This window comes from Ranitomeya variabilis, chromosome 2, assembly GCF_051348905.1.
Source record: "Ranitomeya variabilis isolate aRanVar5 chromosome 2, aRanVar5.hap1, whole genome shotgun sequence".
NCBI classification, from domain to species: Eukaryota; Metazoa; Chordata; class Amphibia; order Anura; family Dendrobatidae; genus Ranitomeya; species Ranitomeya variabilis.
Genome location: NC_135233.1, coordinates 390,419,195 through 390,434,001, shown reverse-complemented (window position 1 = coordinate 390,434,001; position 14,807 = coordinate 390,419,195). Strand labels below are relative to the sequence as shown.

Here is a 14,807-nt window from a genome sequence, read left to right as displayed (position 1 = left end):
TCCTGAGTCACATCCTGTATTATACCCCAGAGCTGCACTCACTATTCTGCTGGTGCAGTCACTGTGTACATACATTACATTACTGATCCTGAGTTACCTCCTGTATTATACTCCAGAGCTGCACTCACTATTCTGCTGGTGCAGTCACGGTGTACATACATTACATTACTGATCCTGAGTCACATCCTGTATTATACCCCAGAGCTGCACTCACTATTCTGCTGGTGCAGTCACTGTGTACATACATTACATTACTGATCCTGAGTGACATCCTGTATTATACCCCAGAGCTGCACTCACTATTCTGCTGGTGCAGTCACTGTGTACATACATTACATTACTGATCCTGAGTGACATCCTGTATTATACCCCAGAGCTGCACTCACTATTCTGCTGGTGCAGTCACTGTGTACATACATTACATTACTGATCCTGAGTTACATCCTATATTATACTCCAGAGCTGCACTCACTATTCTGCTGGTGCAGTCACTGTGTACATACATTACATTACTGATCCTGAGTCACATCCTGTATTATACCCCAGAGCTGCACTCACTATTCTGCTGGTGCAGTCACTGTGTACATACATTACATTACTGATCCTGAGTGACATCCTGTATTATACCCCAGAGCTGCACTCACTATTCTGCTGGTGCAGTCACTGTGTACATACATTACATTACTGATCCTGAGTTACATCCTGTATTATACCCCAGAGCTGCACTCAGTATTCTGCTGGTGCAGTCACTGGGTACATACATTACATTACTGATCCTGCGTTACATCCTGTATTATACCCCAGAGCTGCACTCACTATTCTGCTGGTGCAGTCACTGTGTACATACATTACATTACTGATCCTGAGTTACATCCTATATTATACTCCAGAGCTGCACTCACTATTCTGCTGGTGCAGTCACTGTGTACATACATTACATTACTGATCCTGAGTTACATCCTGTATTATACTCCAGAGCTGCACTCACTATTCTGCTGGTGCAGTCACTGTGTACATACATTACATTACTGATCCTGAGTCACATCCTGTATTATACCCCAGAGCTGCACTCACTATTCTGCTGGTGCAGTCACTGTGTACATACATTACATTACTGATCCTGAGTGACATCCTGTATTATACCCCAGAGCTGCACTCACTATTCTGCTGGTGCAGTCACTGTGTACATACATTACATTACTGATCCTGAGTTACATCCTGTATTATACCCCAGAGCTGTACTCACTGTGTACGTACATTACTGTCATGGGTATAATGGGAGCTCACACAAAAGCTGACAACTTCTGTATTTTACCAGAACTGCCTGGATATGTTGCTGAGTGCAGCTCTGTAATTGGCCTTTCATGGAGAGTATTGTAATTCTCCAGTCATTTATAGTTTTTGAAACAAAGCGTGTTAATGGAGGTAATTCTAGGCTCTACTTAAAGGGGCGGATGTCATGTTTTGTTTGGGAGAAAGAAGCCTATTAAGACCATTCATAAAAGTGCGAGCGTCAGTAAAGGCGGTTTAGCGGTTTACATTTCGGCGGCTCATGACCAGATGATGTATTGTTCTCTCTATAAACTTTGCTTTCACCAGAAAGATTTCAGCTGTCATTAAACGTAGAAGTTGTCTCCTGTGGCAGCTCCATAATTCTCATATACTGCACATACAGCTTAGAGAAAGTCTCTTACCCACAAGTACGTGTTCACACACTATCCTCTTACTTAGGCTGCCGTCACACTAGCAGTATTTGGTCAGTATTTTACATCAGTATTTGTAGCCAAAACCAGGAGTGGGTGATAAATGCAGAAGTGGTGCATATGTCTCTATTATACTTTTCCTCTAATTGTTGCACATCATCTGCGCTTCATCACTTACAGGAAGAAACTGGAAGGTAGTGCTATCTGAGCTGACATCAGTTACAAGAGAGACAGCAAAGCAATATGACTTGTTCATACACTCTCTTGCAAAAGTATTCGCCCCCTTGGCTTTTTACCTATTTTGTTACATTACAACCTGTGTGTGACGCATCAGCACTAAATAGTCTAAGGTGGTGAAGTGCAACAGTCACAGATAAATCCACCAAATTCCTTCTCATATAACCACCAAACAACTCTGCTCCAAGCCATGCAGCATAAGCTAGCTCTGACAATGTGTCAGTCAGGTCCCAGATTATATAGGGGATAGGAAACTTTATGACGATTATTTACAGCGAATTTAGCTAGCGGTAAGTAGGTAACCCAGTCCTCCTGATTCTCAGACACAAAACACCTGAGATACATCTCCAGATTAACCCTTTCAGTCTGCCCATTAGACTGAAGTTGAAATGCAGAAAAGAAAGACAAATGAGTCCCCAGATGTGCGCAAAATGCCCTCCAAAACTTGGAAAAAAACTCAGAAACAATATCGGTCGGGATCCCATGTAATCTTACAATTTCCCCGATGAAAATTTGCGCCTAGGTCTTGGCGTTCAGTAAAGATGGTAATGCAATAAAATGAAACATTTTACTTAATCTGTCTACCACCACCAGAATTACAGTAGTCTCTGCCAACACGGGAAGATCCTTGATTAAATTGACCAACAAGTGAGTCCAAGGTCTGCTGGGAATCTCCAATGGCTGGAGAGCCCCCGAAGGACGAGTATGAGAGGTCTTAGAACGCGCACAGACACTGCAGGCGGCTACATACACCTGGACATCCTTATAAGCACCTGGCCACCAAAAACGCCGAGTAAGCAGATCAGCGGTGGCTTTATTACCAGTGTGTCCTGCCAACACTGAACCGTGATGTTCGCTGAGGACTCTTAGATGAAGATTCCAAGGAACAAACAGTTTACCAAGTGGACGGGCAGCAGGGGCGCCCCCCTGAGCGTCAACAACCTGTCTTTCCAGATCGGAGCATATAGACACCATCACCACCCCTTTTTGTGGAATAGGTACCGGTTCATGCTTATCTCCTCCCTCAGGAAACAACGGGATAAGGCATCCGCCTTAATGTTTTTGTCCCCGGCCTATATGTGACAAAAAATTAAACCTGGTGAAGAACAATGCCCATCTTGCCTGTCGAGGAGTTAGACGTTTCTGCAATTTTAAATATACCAGATTCTTATGATCTGATCACCATAACCGGATGAACCGCCCAATCCAGAAAATGATGCCACTCTTCAAAAGCCCACTTGATTGTCAAGAGTTCCCTGTTACAAATGTCATAATTTTTTCTGCAGATGACAGTTTTTTCAAAAAAGAAGCACATGGACGCCATTTACCAGGAGACGCACCCTGCTACAATACAATACGGCCCCCACTCCCACCTCGGACACGTCCACATTGACGATGAAAGACTGAGTGACGTCAGCCTGTATGAGGTGCAGAAGAAAAACACTTCAATGTGTCAAATGCCTCCCTGGTAGGACTGGACCACTTGGAGAAGTCCGTCCCCTTCCTGGTCATATCCGTAAAAGGTTTGGCTACTACCGAAAGGTTTTCTATGAATTAATGGTAGTAGTTGGAAAAACCTAAGAATCTTTGTAACACCTTCAATCTTCTGGACGATCCCAATCCAATACCGCCCGGACTTTTGCTGGATCCATGATAAAAACGGTGGAAGACAACACATATTCTAGGAAAGGGATCTCCTCAACCGAGAACATACACTTCTCAGGCCGGCCTCACACTCAGCGTATGTAAATACGGTCCGTTTTTTACGGCCGTAATACGCACAAAAGTCCCCAAAATAGTGATCCGTATGTCATCCGTAGGCAGGGTGTGTCAGCGTATTTTGCGCATGGCATCCTCTGTATGTAATCCCTATAGCATCCGTACTGCGATATTTTCTCGCAGGCTTGCAAAACCGACATCTAATGGATTTATGTGCTCAAATGTTCGTTAAAACATATATACAGTATATATACACTCACTGGCCACTTTATTAGGTACACCTGTCCAACTTCTTGTTAACAATTAATTTCTAATCAGCCAATCACATGGCGGCAACTCAGTGCATTTAGGCATGTAGACATGGTCAAGACAATCTCCTGCAGTTCAAACCGAGCATCAGTATGGGGAAGAAAGGTGATTTGAGTGCCTTTGAACGTGGCATGGTTGTTGGTGCCAGAAGGGCTGGTCTGAGTATTTCAGAAACTGCTGATCTACTGGGATTTTCACGCACAACCATCTCTAGGGTTTACAGAGAATGGTCCGAAAAAGAAAAAAAATCCAGTGAGCGGCAGTTCTGTGGGCGGAAATGCCTTGTTGATGCCAGAGGTCAGAGGAGAATGGGCAGACTGGTTCGAGCTGATAGAAAGGCAACAGTGACTCAAATCGCCACCCGTTACAACCAAGGTAGGCCTAAGAGCATCTCTGAACGCACAGTGCGTCGAACTTTGAGGCAGATGGGCTACAGCAGCAGAAGACCACACCGGGTACCACTCCTTTCAGCTAAGAACAGGAAACTGAGGCTACAATTTGTACAAGCTCATCGAAATTGGACAGTAGAAGATTGGAAAAACGTTGCTTGGTCTGATGAGTCTCGATTTCTGCTGCGACATTCGGATGGTAGGGTCAGAATTTGGCGTAAACAACATGAAAGCATGGATCCATCCTGCCTTGTATGGAGCATCTTTGGGATGTGCAGCCGACAAATCTGCGGCAACTGTGTGATGCCATCATGTCAATATGGACCAAAATCTCTGAGGAATGCTTCCAGCACCTTGTTGAATCTATGCCACGAAGAATTGAGGCAGTTCTGAAGGCAAAAGGGGGTCCAACCGGTTACTAGCATGGTGTACCTAATAAAGTGGCCGGTGAGTGTATATATATATATATATATATATATATATATATATATATACAGTGCCTACAAGTAGTATTCAACCCCCTGCAGATTTAGCAGGTTTACAAATTTGGAATTAACTTGGCATTGTGACATTTGGACTGTAGATCAGCCTGGAAGTGTGAAATGCACTGCAGCAAAAAAGAATGTTATTTCTTTGTTTATTTTTTTGTAAAATTGGAAAAAGTTTTTTCAGAGGGTCATTTATTATTCAACCCCTCAACCCACCAGAATTCTGTTTGTTCCCCTAAAGTATTAAGAAGTAGTTCAGGCACAAAGAACAATGAGCTTCACATGTTTGGATTAATTATCTCTTTTTCCAACCTTTTCTGACTATTTAAGACCCTCCCCAAACTTGGGAACAGCACTCAAACATGGTCAACATGGGAAAGACAAAGGAGCATTCCAAGGCCATCAGAGACAAGATCGTGGAGGGTCACAAGGCTGGCAAGGGGTACAAAACCCTTTCCAAGGAGTTGGGCCTACCTGTCTCCACTGTTGGGAGCATCATCCGGAAGTGGAAGGCTTATGGAACTACTGTTAGCCTTCCACGGCCTGGACAGCCTTTGAAAGTTTCCTCCCGTGCCGAGGCCAGGCTTGTCCGAAGAGTCAAGGCTAACCCAAGGACAACAAGGAAGGAGCTCCGGGAAGATCTCATGGCAGTGGGGACATTGGTTTCAGTCAATACCATAATTAACGTACTCCACCGCAATGGTCTCCGTTCTAGACGAGCCCGTAAGGTACCTTTACTTTCAAAGCGTCATGTCAAGGCTCGTCTACAGTGTGCTCATGATCACTTGGAGGACTCTGAGACTGACTGGTTCAAGGTTCTCTGGTCTGATGAGACCAAGATCGAGATCTTTGGTGCCAACCACACACGTGACGTTTAGAGACTGGATGGCACTGCATTTGACCCCAAGAATACCATCCCTACAGTCAAGCATGGTGGTGGCAGCATCATGCTGTGGGGCTGTTTCTCAGCCAAGGGGCCTGGCCATCTTGTCCGCATCCATGGGAAGATGGATAGCACGGCCTACCTGGAGATTTTGGCCAAGAACCTCCGCTCCTCCATCAAGGATCTTAAGATGGGTCGTCATTTCATCTTCCAACAAGACAACGACCCAAAGCACACAGCCAAGAAAACCAAGGCCTGGTTCAAGAGGCAAAAAATCAAGGTGTTGCAGTGGCCTAGTCAGTCTCCTGACCTTAACCCAATTGAAAACTTGTGGAAGGAGCTCAAGATTAAAGTCCACATGAGACACCCAAAGAACCTAGATAACTTGGAGAAGATCTGCATGGAGGAGTGGGCCAAGATAACTCCAGAGACCTGTGCCGGCCTGATCAGGTCTTATAAAAGACGATTATTAGCTGTAATTGCAAACAAAGGTTATTCCACAAAATATTAAACATAGGGGTTGAATAATAATTGACCCACACTTTTATGTTTAAAATTTATAAAAATTTAACTGAGCAACAAAACTTTTTGGTTTGTAAGATTTATGCATCTGTTAATAAATCCTGCTCTTGTTTGAAGTTTGAAGGCTCTAACTTATTTGCATCTTATTAAACCTGCTAAATCTGCAGGGGGTTGAATACTACTTGTAGGCACTGTATATATATATATATATGTCATTGAGACACATATATATATATATATATATATATATATATATATATATATATATATTCTGTATTTATATTTAATTCAGCGCGATATATGTGAAAAGCCGGTAATTCAATTGCCGGCTTTTCATTTGTCCTTCCCAAACCCGACATGATATGAGACATGGTTCACATACAGTAAACCATCTCATATCCCTTTTTTTTTTGCATATTCCACACTACTAATGTTAGTAGTGTGTATGTGCAAAATTTGGGCAATGTAGCTTGTAAAATAAAGGGTTAAATCGCGGAAAAAATTGGCGTGGGCTCCCGAGCAATTTTCTCCACCAGAGTGGTAAAGCCAGTGACTGAGGGCAGATATTAATAGCCTAGAGAGGGTCCATGGTTATTGGCCCCCCCCTGGCTACAAACATCTGCCCCCAGCCACCCCAGAAAAGGCACATCTGGAAGATGCGCCTATTCTGGCACTTGGCCACTCTCTTCCCACTCCCGTGTAGCGGTGGGATATGGGGTAATGAAGGGTTAATGTCACCTTGCAATTGTAAGGTGACATTAAGCCAGATTAATAATGGAGAGGCGTCAATTATGACACCTATCCATTATTAATCCAATAGTACGAAATGGTTAATAAAACACACACACATTATTACAAAGTCCTGTAATGAAATAAAGACACAGGGTGTTGTAATATTTTATTAGACTCTTAATCCACCTGAAGACCATCGTCCTGAAACAAAGTTAAAAAAACAAACAACAATATTCCATACCTTCCGTCGTTATGTCCCACAAAGTAAATCCATCTGAAGGAGTTAAATCATTTTACAGCCAGGAGCTGTGCTAAAGCACTCGCTCCTGCCTGTAAAACCCCGAGTACTGAATGGAAAGCAGTTTGATCTGTAGTTACCTTGAGTCGCGGTGATGCGCCCTCTGCTGGATGTCCTCATATAAACTCGAGCGTGGGAACTTTTCCAAGGCTCCAGTTCATGAGGACATCCAGCAGAGGGCGCATCACCGCAACTCAAGGTGACTACAGATCAAACTGCTTTCCATTCAGTACCCGGGGTTTTACAGGCAGGAGCGAGTGCTTTAGCACAGCTCCTGGCTGTAAAATGATTTAACCCCTTCAGATGGATTTACTTCGTGGGACGTGACTGATCATAGGAAGGTATGAGATATTGTTGATTTGTTATTTTTACTTTTTCACAGAACGAGGGTCTTCAGCTGGATTAAGAGAATAATAAAATATTTCAACAACCTGTGTCTTTATTTCATTAAAGGACTTTGTAATAATGTGTGTGTTTTATTAACCATTTCGTACTATTGGATTAATAATGGATAGGTGTCATAATTGACGCCTCTCCATTATTAATCTGGCTTAATGTCACCTTACAATTGCAAGGTGACATTAACCCCTCATTACCCCATATCCCACCGCTACACGGGAGTGGGAAGAGAGTGGCCAAGTGCCAGAATAGGCGCATCTTCCAGATGTGCCTTTTCTGGGGTGGCTGGGGGCAGATGTTTGTAGCCGGGGGGGGGCAATAACCATGGACCCTCTCTAGGCTATTAATATCTGCCTTCAGTCACTGGCTTTACCACTCTGGCGGAGAATATGAGGGATATGAGATGGTTTACTGTATGTAAACCATGTCTCATATCCTGTCGGGTTTGGGAAGGAGAAATGAAAAGCCGGCAATTGAATTACCGGCTTTTCTCTCTAACACCGGTGCGTATTTCTCGCAGGTCACACTGCTGGTCCGTGTGTAATCCGTATTTTTCTCGCCCCCATAGACTTTCATTGGCGATTTTTTTGCGCAGTACGGTGACAAACGCAGCATGCTGCGATTTTGTACGGCCGTACAAGACCGTATAATACGGATCAGTAAAATACGGCTGATAGGAGCTGGGACATAGGGAATCATTGGGCCGTGTGTTATGCGCATTTTACGGACATAGTTTATGCGCTCATACGTCCGTAAAACTCGCTAGTGTGAGGCCGGCCTCAGGTTTGACATATAATTTATTATCGCGGAGTATATGTAAGACCTGCCTGACATGTATCTGGTGTGACTCAAAATAAATTAATATGTCATCCAGATAGATAACCACGAATCTGCCTACCAGGTGACTAAAGACGTCATTTATAAAGTGCTGAAAGACGGCGGGCGCGTTCATTAACCCAAAAGGAATCACCAGATTCTCATAGTGTCCTTCAGGCTTATTGAACGCAGTTTTCTACTCCTCCTCCTCCTCAATGCAGATATGAGATTATACACTCTCCTGAGGTTCATCTTAGAGAACCATTTTGCCCCTACAATTTGATTAACGAGGTCTGGGATGAAAGGAAGCGGATACGGATCATGGACAGTGATCGCGTTGAGTTCACGGAAATCCAGGCAAGGACGTAACCCCCCCATTTTTTTACCTTTACAAAAAAGAACCCCGCGTTAACTGGGGATGAGGATGATCTGATATGACCCTTAGCCAGGCTTTCCGTGATACAGTCCTTCGTGGCCTTTTTGGACCAGAGATATTAGAGTCTGCTCTTTGCAGCTTGGCACCAGGAACAAGATTAATGGCGCAGTCATAAAGACGATGGTGAGAGAGTTCTTGGCTACCTTGTTCCGAGAACACATCACCAAAATCAGACAGATAATCGGGCACGGACTGGGTATTCACCCCAGCCAACAAGATTCCCAAGCAGTGTCCTTGACAATACTCACTCCACTTTACCACTTCCTGAGTCTGCCAATCTACCACAGGATTGTGTGGAGAGAGCCAAGGAAGTCCCATTACCACAGCTGAGGGCAGAGTGAGCCAAGGAAGTCCCAGTACCACAGGAGAGGGCAGAGGAGCCAAGGAAGTCCCAGTACCACAGGAGAGGGTAGAGCGAGCCAAGGAAGTCCCAGTACCACAGAAGAGGGCAGAGCGAGCCAAGGAAATCCCAGTACCACAGGTGAGGGCAGAGCGAGCCAAGGAAGTCCCAGTACCCTAGGTGAGGGCAGAGTGAGCCAAGGAAGTCCCAGTACCACAGGAGAGGGCAGAGCGAGCCAAAGAAGTCCCAGTACCACAGGAGAGGGCAGAGTGAGCCAAGGAAGTCCCAGTTCCACAGGAGAGGGCAGAGTGAGCCAAGGAAGTCCCAGTACCACAGCTGAGGGCAGAGTGAGCCAAGGAAGTCCCAGTACCACAGGTGAGGGCAGAGTGAGCCAAGGAAGTCCCAGTACCACAGGAGAGGGCAGAGCGAGCCAAGGAAGTCCCAGCACCACAGGAGAGGGCAGAGTGAGCCAAGGAAGTCCCAGTACCACAGGAGAGGGCAGAGTGAGCCAAGGAAGTCCCAGTACCACAGCTGAGGGCAGAGTGAGCCAAGGAAGTCCCAGTACCACAGGTGAGGGCAGAGCGAGCCAAGGAAGTCCCAGTACCACAGGTGAGGGCAGAGTGAGCCAAGGAAGTCCCAGTACCACAGGTGAAGGCAGAGTGAGCCAAGGAAGTCCCAGTACCACAGCTGAGGGCAGACTGAGCCAAGGAAGTCCCAGTACCACAGGTGAGGGCAGAGAGAGCTAAGGAAGTCCCAGTACCACAGGAGAGGGCAGAGTGAGCCAAGGAAGTCCCAGTACCACAGGTGAGGGCAGACCCTTTAGCACATAATAGTCCAACACCTCAGTGTGCATGACCCCTTGAAGCCACAAGTCTCGGACAACTTGAGTAAAATGCCCCTGTCTCAAGGGGGATGAGTTGATAGCGATTATGGGTACAGGTCTGGACAGAGTATGTGGGATGAGGCCTTGGATCTGGACGAACCTAGCGTTGATCAAGTTAAACCTCGCCCCACTGTCCAGAAATGCAGACACGTCCACCTCAAACACACCCAGGTGAATTTCTGCTGGCAGAAAGGATATCTCCTACCCACGGAGGTGATGAGGACACCCGGGTTGCAAACCTCCCTGGGCCCCTTAGTTTTCTGGCGGTTGTTTTACTGTGAGGTAGGGCACGTAACCACAATATGGCCCTTTTTACCACAGTAAAAACACACTACCCCTTTACACCGGACAACAGGCAGTTTACCAGAGTGAGATGCTGCACCCACCTGCATGGATTCCTCAGTTGACTCAGTACCGTTCTCCCTTGGCCTCGGACCTCACGCATACAGAGGTGTCTCCCTGTGTCTCTGGCGAAGATGGTGATCAACCTGGATTGCCAGAGACATGGCCGCCTCAAGGGAGACTGGAGTCTCATACAGAGCTAAAGCATCCTTCACCCTTACTGTAAGCCCCTCACAGAACTGACTATGGAGTGCGGGGTCATTCCACTTATTGTCCGTGGCCCACCTCCGGAACTCAGAGTAATACTCCTCAACCAGCCAGTCTCCCTGCTGAAGCTGGCGCAGTGTGGACTCAGCTAAGGAGATGCGTTTGGGGTCATCATAAATAAGGCCCAGCCCCAGAAAAAAATCCTCCACCATCTGAAGAAGCTAAGAGTCAGACGGGAGAGAAAGCTTCCATGCTTGGGGGTCCACCTGAAGGAGCGAGATTACAATCCCCACACATTGCTCCTCGGTTCCTGAGGAACAAGGATGTAACCTGAAAGTACAGATTACAGGCCTCCCTGAAACAACAAACTTGTCACGTCCCCCAGAAAACCTGTCAGGCAACGCGACCTTTGGCTCCACTATGGTTTGCCTGAGAGATGAGAATCCTGCACCAGATTTATTAGGGTGTTGCATAACCACGGTGCATAAATCCCCCACCTCCAGACTGAGCTGCTGCAGTTACCCTGTCAGAGAAGTAATAGGATCCACAATGGATCAGCTGTCAGGTGACCCGGGACCAGGGGCTCCTTCCCTGTCCCTAACACTAGGAGGCGCCCTAGCTCGCCATATTCCCCGGGATACTTCTGAAGGTGAAGATGCCGGGGTCACCAACCTTGCCTTATCTCCTGTATCCGCCCTTCATCTGTTCCCTTTCCCCAACCAGGGAAGAGGAGAGCAACCATGCATCACAATCACAGTACACCAACCCCACAAACAAGGGAACACGAACCAGGGTAAACTAAAATACCAAGGAATGCATCGAGGAGTTGAAGATGGCGGAATAACCAATGTAAAAGAAGGATAGGGAATTACCACACTTACAAAACCCATACAACAGTCACAGATAACTCCTCCAAACTCCATCTCATATAAACACCTCTCCTCCAAGCCATGCAGCATAAGCTAGCTCTGACATGGGTTTCAATGAGGACCCAACTTATAAAGAGGTTAAGAGTGGCAAACCGAGCTCAACTGTGAACCCAGACTCCCAGAGATCCCAACATGGCCGATTAACCCCTGGTTGACACGGCCTGTCGATAATGGTAGAGAAGGCCTAGGCACAATGGGGGATCATTTTTTTAATGAAATGGAGAAATGTCCAACGTTCACTTTCTGATCTGTTCTGCGATCTGTTGGGAATAAAATACGGTGATACGAGATTTCCAGATCACTGCATTTTTGTTTCTTTACATTTCACAACTTCTCGACTTTTTTTGGATTGGAGTTGTAGGTTTTATTATTCTTAGACGATAATGTATTATTTTTACTATATTATATGGATGCCAGATGGAACCAGTGCAAGGTCCGAGTAATGCAATATTATGCACTATATGGTGGCATTAGTTCAGCAGTAAGTTGCCATTTTGGTGACATTGTATGTTTGCACTAATTTTGCACATTGAAAGACATGATTATATGAGTCATGTGTGGGGCTTTTATATCAGCTTTGTATGGCAGTATTATTGTCAGCCAGTCCAAGCACCTGATGGGGCTGTGTTGTTTACCTGCTGTCAATGGATGGTTCATTTTCTACATACTGCGGTTGGGTTCTTCCATCCCTTTTATACAGAGATGCTAATTTATGTATTTTTGATGTCTTTTTTGCAGACCTGTTTACACAACATGCAAGCTCCGTGTTTATTCCTGATGCTGAAGTTGATTTCTGCAGTTGTGATCCGGGCGCTGGGCTCGGAGGAGATTCCCGTACACCCGCCGAGCTCATAAAGGTGGTATTATAAGAGGCAGGGTTGCCCAGCGCTCCCGGTGACTCATTGCAGCGGTCACATGACTCCGCCAGTCTGCTGCAATCATCACACGTAGGCGAGCGGCCCTGTGACCGGCTGAGCCGAGACGCTGGGATAATAGGACGCGTTCTCCGGATTTAATTGTCTTCATCTCTCTCTGCACGAAAAGATCCTTTCTTATTTGACCCGAAACCTTAAGCAGAGACATTCGTGCAGGGTGATGGCGAAGCCTGAAGGGTTAATAACCCAGCTTTCCAAGCAGCACAAGATACATTGCATACAGAGTTACATTAGCCATTGCTGTGACTGTGTAATTATCAGTCCTCACATTATATTCATGAACCAGGAAGCTCTGAATGAGCAGGACTCCGGGCCCCTCCACATAGGGACACAGCCACAGAGCTGAGGAGTAGGACATGAATATATTACATGGAGCAAAACTCTCAGCATCACTGCTGCATCTGTTACAATGTGTCACTGCAGTGCGCAGCTCAGTCGAGACTGATACATTGTAACAAACAGCTGCGAGAAATAAGAGATCGGAAGAATCAAGAGTGTAATTGACAGAAAAAGGCTGCAAAGTATCTTACAAAGTATTGGAGATTTCTTTCTACAATGATGACTCTCATTTTACATGGGGTTGCGAGCGTTGAATCAGAGGCAATAAATACTATGCTTATCCCGTATTATAATTCTTATACATTTACCTCATGTCCACAGCCCAATGCCCCAAATACACCATCCGAGACCCCCGGAAATTAGTCTCAGAACACCAGAAGAACACTGGGAATAATCACGAGACATCGCGGATTTCACTTCTATATTTATAGAATTACTAGATGATGGCCCGATTCTAACGCATCGGGTATTGTAGAATATGTATAGTAGTAGTAGTAATAATTTTATTATTATTATTTGTAACATTAGATCTTTTTACTATTGATGCTGCATAGGCGATTAGTCCAGAAATAATCACTGATCAATCAGTGGCACAGTAATGAGACACCAACCCCTTATTACCTGAAGTCCCATGTAACCCCACATATAAGTGATAACTCTCTACAGATAATGTAGATGTCACATGCAGACCTATGTAACACCACAGATAACACAGTGATAACGATGAGTACTGATAATGTAGTAGATGTCACCTGCAGTCCTATGTAACACCACAGATAACACAATGATAACACTCCGAGGACAGAAAATGTAGTAGATGTCACCTACAGTCCTATGTAACATCACAGATAACACAGTAATAACTCTCTGAGTACAGATAATGTAGTAGATGTCACTTGCAGTCCTATGTAACACCACAGATAGCACAGTGATATCTATCTGAGTGCAGGTAATGTAGTAGATGTCACCTGCAGTCCTATGTAACATCACAGATAACACAGTGATATCTATCTGAATGCAGAAAATGTAGTAGATGTCACCTGCAGTCCTATGTAACACCACAGATAACATACTGCAGGAGAGCAGTGCTGTGAGTATATATATTTATACACTGTGTCTATGTGTGACTATATGCACTGACCACCATGTAATCAGCTTTTTCTGTAGTCAGAGACCTAAATTACTTCACTTCATTTATAGCAGCAGAAATCTCTGCAGTCGGCTCGGAGAAATGAGATGAACAACAACTTGAGGAAAAGCCAAGAAGCACGAGATTCTCAGTCCATGTCCGAGCCCCAGCGCTGACAGGTGCAGTCATCTGTATCACCCAGATAGAACCGCTATTTACCCGTCCAGGGTGACTTATTGGCGCTGTCACCGAGGAACTGAAGACCCTTCCACCAAGACAGCAAATATACAGCAAGACAGGACCAGAATATTCTAATACTAAGGATCAGAGACACCAAGGATGCACCAAGAATAAGGACAGCAGCAGCCTGGAAGAAAAGGAGACTAATGGAGAAAGCCCAAATAATAGAGACCCCCATCCTGTGAGTATATATCCAGAGCTGCAGTCACTATTCTGCTGGTGCAGTCACTATGTACATACATTACATTACTGATCCTGAGTTACATCCTATATTATACTTCAGAGCTGCACTCACTATTCTGCTGGTGCAGTCACTGTGTACATGCATTACATTACTGATCCTGAGATACATCCTGTATTATACTCCAGAGCTGCACTCACTGTTCTGTTGGTGCAGTCACTGTGTACATGCATTACATTACTGATCCTGAGTTACATCCTGTATTATACTTCAGAGCTGCACTCACTGTTCTGTTGGTGCAGTCACTGTGTACATGCATTACATTACTGATCCTGAGTTACATTCTGTATT

The 14,807-nt window shown here is 45.2% G+C and overlaps 1 protein-coding gene and 1 long non-coding RNA gene across 5 annotated transcripts in view; one reads left to right on the top strand and one right to left on the bottom strand.

Moving 5' to 3' along the window:
- LOC143806264 (connector enhancer of kinase suppressor of ras 2-like) overlaps positions 1 to 14,807 on the bottom strand; it is a 585,904-nt gene that overhangs the window by 436,061 nt on the left and 135,036 nt on the right. The window lies entirely within an intron of this gene.
- Positions 1 to 14,807, top strand: part of LOC143809504 (uncharacterized) — a 72,535-nt gene that overhangs the window by 53,358 nt on the left and 4,370 nt on the right. Inside the window, exons 3-4 of one of the 2 annotated variants that reach the window (XR_013222295.1) lie at positions 12,371 to 12,489; positions 14,110 to 14,456. This is a non-coding gene — a long non-coding RNA (uncharacterized LOC143809504). Of the gene's footprint in view, positions 1 to 12,370; positions 12,490 to 14,106; positions 14,457 to 14,807 lie in introns of both variants that reach the window. The other variant, XR_013222294.1, reaches the window with a different exon arrangement.